Source organism: Panthera leo, chromosome F2 (assembly GCF_018350215.1).
Source record: "Panthera leo isolate Ple1 chromosome F2, P.leo_Ple1_pat1.1, whole genome shotgun sequence".
NCBI lineage: Eukaryota > Metazoa > Chordata > Mammalia > Carnivora > Felidae > Panthera > Panthera leo.
This window is the reverse complement of record NC_056695.1, coordinates 2,136,527-2,143,072: the sequence shown is the minus strand read 5'-3', so window position 1 is coordinate 2,143,072 and position 6,546 is coordinate 2,136,527.

Sequence of the window (6,546 nt, the reverse complement as noted above, 5' to 3'; positions counted from 1 at the left end):
TCTTTAGGATTCTCTTAGTCGCCAGTTTCCAAAAGTCGCTGTCAGTGTCGTCTTCTGAGAGTAAGGCATCTAAATAAGCAAAATAACTGGCAGAACTCCCCAAGGCTCAGCACCCTGCATTCTCCAGGACTGGCAGGATGGAGTCTGGAGAGCTTGGGAGGAGACTCTCAACAGTTGCTTCACCAAATGCTTTCTTCTTCCTAAATGTTGAGATTAGGTAAGCAAATACACTGAAAGTAATAAATATGCTAGCGCCTAAAGGACTTGTCTTCCATTTTCTCTTGGTTTTATGCTTTGAGGCAGAGACAAATATTCATAATTATCTAAGTCAGTGTTTCTGGCTTGTGACTCCTATGCCTGCTGAGTTAGGTACTTTCTGTCCGTAATGACCAATGTAACGAGTACTTGCAGCCATAGGAAACAGTTTGGAGACATGAACACACTTTCTCTTTTGTGTCTTCCGTAGCATCTGTAAGGACAACAACAACAAAATCATGGGATTTATTTTTTTTTTAATTTTAGATTGTAGATTAGATTTTATTTAAAATTTGAATATTAGATCAAACTCCTAAACATCATTTGTCTTTGACATAGTCTAATCGCTTTCATTTCCCACAAAAGCCAAGTCTAAGTACAAGGAGGCTGTGTATTTTGATATGCAAAATAGCAAATACTGATATTTTGATGTTTTGATAGGATCTTTGATACCAAGATCCTAATCTGAATGCATGGAGTATCTGATGATCTGACTGTAGGTGTCTTAGGCTCTGTTCTTAGGAAAACATGTGCATCCACATACAGTTTTACTAAAGACTTCTTTCCCCCCAAACCCCAAAAGAATGAAAAGGGAGTGGTGAGAAAAGGTGCCCTGTGAACTTGCCTTGACAATTTCATAAAGAAAATAGGATGGCACTTCTACGTTGTTCTTAACTGAAGCAAGGCTCCAGGCCTTTGCTCTTGTACATTGATGAGTCTCTGAATGTGGGCTGCCCCAGGGCGACACGTGCCAAGGGAAGGGTGAGTGTGTGCTCAGTTGACAGAGACCCCTGGAGGACAGCTGCAACTCACCAGCAGCGAGAAGTCATGGTGGCTGGTGATAAGCACCTTTGTCCTGAAGGGAATCTGGGCAGTGCTGCCAGGTCCCCAGATGCCACCCTTTGCATTGCTTGAGTCAAGTGCTTTCAAGAGTTTGGGGACACCTCTTTGGAGTCTCCAGCAGGTTTCTTTTCCTGGGAAAATTGAGGAGAGGAAGGTGAGTGGAATGCAGTGTAATCCCTGCCAAGGCAGCTGGACTTAAGTCACATCACATAGCTATGCTCCCACCCTTTACTGTCCATCTTGCATTTCTCTGACTCTTGGCTAGCACCTCTGCTAGTCCAAATGACCTAACCTGGAAGGCTTCGCAAATCTTCATCTCTGAGTTTCAAAAGCCACTGCTCATTTTGCCCTTAAGCTGAGGATGTTTGTGTGGGGAAGGCACGTTCCCCAGAAAGACCTATTTTTATGACTGGCTCCTGGACCTGAGCTCATGAAATGTTCCATTTCATAAGAGTGGTTTTGCATTTCTTTGGCCTGGAGCCAAGCTGTGCCAGTTGTCTAGAGGCTTAGTCCTAACAATGTGATTTATGGTGGTCTGGGGTTTCAGTAGCTGAGGTAAATCATGCAGGGGCTATATGCCCACACGACTGATTCTCATTAAAAACCCTGGACTCCAAGGCTGAGATGAGCTTCCCTGACCGGTAACACTCCACACATGTTGTCACGTCTTTACTTGGGGAATTTAGTATGTTCCAAGTGATGCTGTGGGAAGAGACTCCTGGAAGCTTATGCCTGGTTTCTCCAGACTTATACCAACCAGGGGAATTTTGGAAGTCCATCACCATCTATAGGATCCAGCTGGTTTCTAAAGGGGCCAGGCAAATAGATTAAATACATATATGATGGCGACCACCACTCATGCATTCTTCGTATCCTTAGAAGTAGAATTAGTATCAGCCACTCCTCCCAAGGAACAATTTTAAAAGTTCAGTATCTTAGCCATTGTGTGTGGGGGCCAGTTTTGGAGGCTTTTACCTGGACTTTCCCACCAGTAACTCCTATACCAGAGGATAATGACCACTATAGTCGTTCTGCCAACCAAGGAAAGACACTGGGCCCAGTGGACAAAGCAAGTGTGGCCTGGACCTGGGTCAGGGCTCTGCTAATGATCTAGGCTCTATACCATCCACTCTAACAAGGATGTCATGATGATGTTTCTTAGTCTTGAGAATCAACTTCAACATAGTACTTTTGTTCAGAAGTCCTCAACATGTCTATATATTCCCATCCCATGGTGTGTGAATGGCCCTTAGGTCCCTTTGGGGAAGACCTAGGGGGCTTATTTTCAGATACACACTCCATGTTACAGGATCTTAATTCATGGGAACGCAGCCCTCCTTAGATCAATGAGTTCCAGATATGAGAACGGTCTAGGATCCAGAAACTAGAGTGCTGTTAGAATCTTTGGCTTTATCTTAATTGTACACATTAAGCAATATTCCTGAGATTAATCACCTATATTTGCCTTAGGAACACCGTGTTATACAAGCCATCTCACTGTAGGTTAGGCTCCCTTTATGGCCACTCTGACCTTACCACCTATTCTGATATTTGCACTCACTGAGCTTCTCATAGTTAAGTACCATAACCCGGCCTCTTTTGGGGGATCTGGTTATTCCCATTGCAATTAGTGAGTCACATCTATAATATCACCTTTTATTCTGAGTCTTGAACTATAAAATCCTTACTGTGCTTCTCAGTGAATCTGGTGCTTCTCTCTCCAATGCTCTCCTTCTCATTTTGTGAAAACAGAGTATCTCCTGGAAAATGTAATCATTTTGGGTCTTCTGACCTTAAGTAGGATATCTACTCTAGCATGACCATTTCTATCTCAGCCATCTTCCACGGTGATTCTGGAATTCCTATTGACTTTGTTGTTACAGCAGCCCTAGCAAACAAATACACAGGACAACTGTTAAGATGTATACCAATGGTGAACTGGGACAGAACACCAGTGGACAGGGATGCATTAGTATCCATTGTTGCTTCCAAGAATCAGCCTGGCAACATACTGACATTGTAAGATGGTCTTTCCAGGGTGTTAGATCCTATATTGTGAGAAAAGTGACCCTTATCAATAAACTCTCCCATTAGCCACCTTGGCCCAGCACCATAATGCCCAGTGCCATTTGTATTCACCGAGGTACATGTTGGAAAATCCTGCAGCTCCTTTAGAATATACTTCCTTTGCACTTAACATTACCTTCAAGCAAAAAAGGAACTCTGATTTTAATAAAGAAGAGTTGGCCGTTTCTGCAGACACAGAGGTTTTGGGACAATCTTGGCAGTTGACTATGTTTTCTGTGCATTGCCTCAGATGTCCTTATCACAAATCTCAGTGTCTGTTTTGTTTGTTTGTTTTTTGTTTTTGTTTTTGGTTTTGGTTTTGGTTTTTGGTTTTTGGGTTTTTTTTTTGCAACTGGGATCCTGGCCTTGAAGAAGCCAACTTGCCAAGGTCGAGAATTCAATCTTCTTTCAGTTCTCACCCCCTTGGAATTAAGTCTTAGAGACTTACCCTCAGTTTTTTTCTGCCTTCTAGTTGCAGGAGAGAACAGTCCTTTTATATGCTGCCAGGTAGCCATCTGACTTCTTATCGTTCACCTTACATCAGTTAATAATCTTTGTCCTCCTTTAGCAGATTTCCTCCAATGTGTCAGTGATATTCAGCTACAGACAGCACAGCCCATGCATAGCCTTATTAATCGCTACTTCCTTTGACCCTCTCAGACACCTGAGATGCTGCAAATGCTAACGAATCCCCTTCCACTGGTATCCTGTCCCAGTTCACCATTGGTAAGCATTTTAGCAGTTGTCCTGTGTATTTGTTTGCTAGGGCTACTGTAACGAAGTGTTAGGAACTGGGTGGATTAAACAACAAAAATGTATTTTCCCACAACCGTGGAGCTCGAAGTCTAAGACCAAGGTGTCGCCCACTTGGTTTCTTCTAAGGTCTCTCTTCTTGACCTGTAGATGGCTGTCTTCTCTCTACATCTTCACATGGGCTTCTGTATGTATCTGGGTTCTAATCATCTCTCTACCATGTTAGATTAGGGTCCCACACTAATGACCACATTTGAACTCGGTTACCTCCTTAAAAGCCCTATCTCCAGAGTAGAATCATATTCTGAGGTCCTAGGGATTAGAACTTCAATTTCAGGTTAGGGGGACACCTGGGTGGCTCAGCTAGTTGAGTGTCTGACTCCTGATTTCAGCTCAAGTCATGATCTCATGGTTCCTGAGATTGAGCCCACATCAGGCTCAGCACTGACCGCAAGAAGCTTGCTTGGGATTCTCTCTCTCCCTCTCTGTCTCTGACCCTCCCCCGCTCATACCCTCTCTCCCAAAATAAATACATAAACATTAAAAAAAAAGCCTTCAATTTCAGGGGAACACAGCTCAGCCCATAACAAACTTCTCAGAGCATGCTAGGTATCATTGGCACTCCACCCATCACCAATGACAGGGGCCACATTGTCAGCCAGCCGAAGGGTGATCCAGCTCCAAACTCTCAGCTCTGCTATCATATTGTCTTTGGCTGGGTTCCCTGGGAAGCAGACTCTGAGATGCACTTGGCAAGGTTTATGGGGCATGCCAGAGGGAAGCCTTGAACATCATCTGTTCAAACCATCTATCTCTTCATCAATTACATTAAGTAACGCTCAGATGCCTCACTAAATAGAAGCAAGATTTCAAACACAAATTGTATGCTAAGGATCAAAATTTTAATCTTGGACATGAATTATCCATTTCATTGAATATCCTGAATTATATCAATTTTGATTCATCTTTACCCATAAATATGAGCATTATCATTGCTGGAAGGTGACACACATAGTTTCTGACATAAAATTTCACACACTGAAGTCATCTTTTCACTGATCACTTGACTAAACTTACACAAAACAATTTCTTATTCAGAATTGAAACCAGACAAAATGAGCTTTAGAAATAGAGACACAAAATGCATTTTTAATAGCCTCTTGTAATTATCAAAGAGCCCAAATCAACCCATATTGCTACAGGCATTCGATTGTACATTATTTATCTGATATAAAAATTTTAAATGAGATCTACATATAAAAATAAAGAGTAGTTTTAACAGCGGTGTTAGTTTATTATACTTTTCATTCTTTATGCCTAATTGAGGATATAATTTTCAACTAGGGTGTTATCTCACTACCATCCTTGTGTTTTTTTTTTTTTTTTCTCTTATGGAAATAAAGGCTGCTGAACTTTCAGATTGAATGTTAGCGTTTATAGATAATCCAAAGCTCAAGATGGAGTTTGAACTTCAGCCCAGGGAAAGCCATGTATCTTGATGAGTTTCATCACAAGAAAGGAAGGGGAAAAAATTACCTTTGGCAGAATCTTCACAAGTTATTTCCAGAAACCATAGAAAATTCACTTGTATTGCAAATCCATTATGATATTATAAAATCATTTTTTTTATAATCAGGATCAGTAGTTCAAGGTAATTATATAGTTAACTATAGAAAGATATAAGCAATTAATGTTACATTAATCATAGACCACTTTTCTAAAGTATTATTATGTTTATATGTATTTAAACACATATACTCAATTACAAAAACATGCAAGGAGATAGGGAATTTTAGGTGCTTCTATAGTAAATGTTTGTAAAACAACAATTTTAGTTACAATCCAAGGAAAATATTGGTAAAACATTTGCTAAAAACAGAGTTATCTCAATATATGGCAAACCTTCTATCTATGCATATATAATACTGAACTCAAAGATAAAATTGAATATTCTTTCATGATTCCACACCCATTTCAAACTATTGGTGAATGTGTACAACTATTTTGTGGTTTTATTATTTCTTGGCTAAGCCATATTTTCCTATGTATCCCCTAATATGGGGATACACACAACCCTATGTATTCCCTAATGTATCCCCATCTTCTGCTATGACCACCTTACCCTTATCCCCACTTTATTTAGAGTCATGAATATTTGGCATTTTCCTCTATTTTATCCTACCCTCCTGTTGCAACCCCGAACAACATGGCAGATATCTGGACCCAGGAGCTGAGAGTGAGATAATAACACTGGAAGGCAAGTGTAAGAGTAAAACAGTGCGACAGAAAATATAGCCATCTCTCCTGCAGTGTTTTCAGTCACATTAAAGCAGGGAGAGAGGACATTCCTATTTTCGTGGAATGTGTCCATTTCTGTTGAAGCCCTAATAGCAGTTGTTCAATCCCCATCATTATTCTGACTGCGCAACATAACACGTCTCAGGCACAATGGAGAAGCAAAAGAAGCATCCCTGGCATTATGTTGTTTACAGTCCAATTGGTGGAGATTATTTCACACAGAGACACTCAGAAAGAAGACCCATGGGAAGGAAACTGCAGGTGGTGAAAGTAGCTTTCAGGGTGCTGAGGAGGGGGCAAGAGGGAGTCTCAGGGTGGACTGGTGCCTTT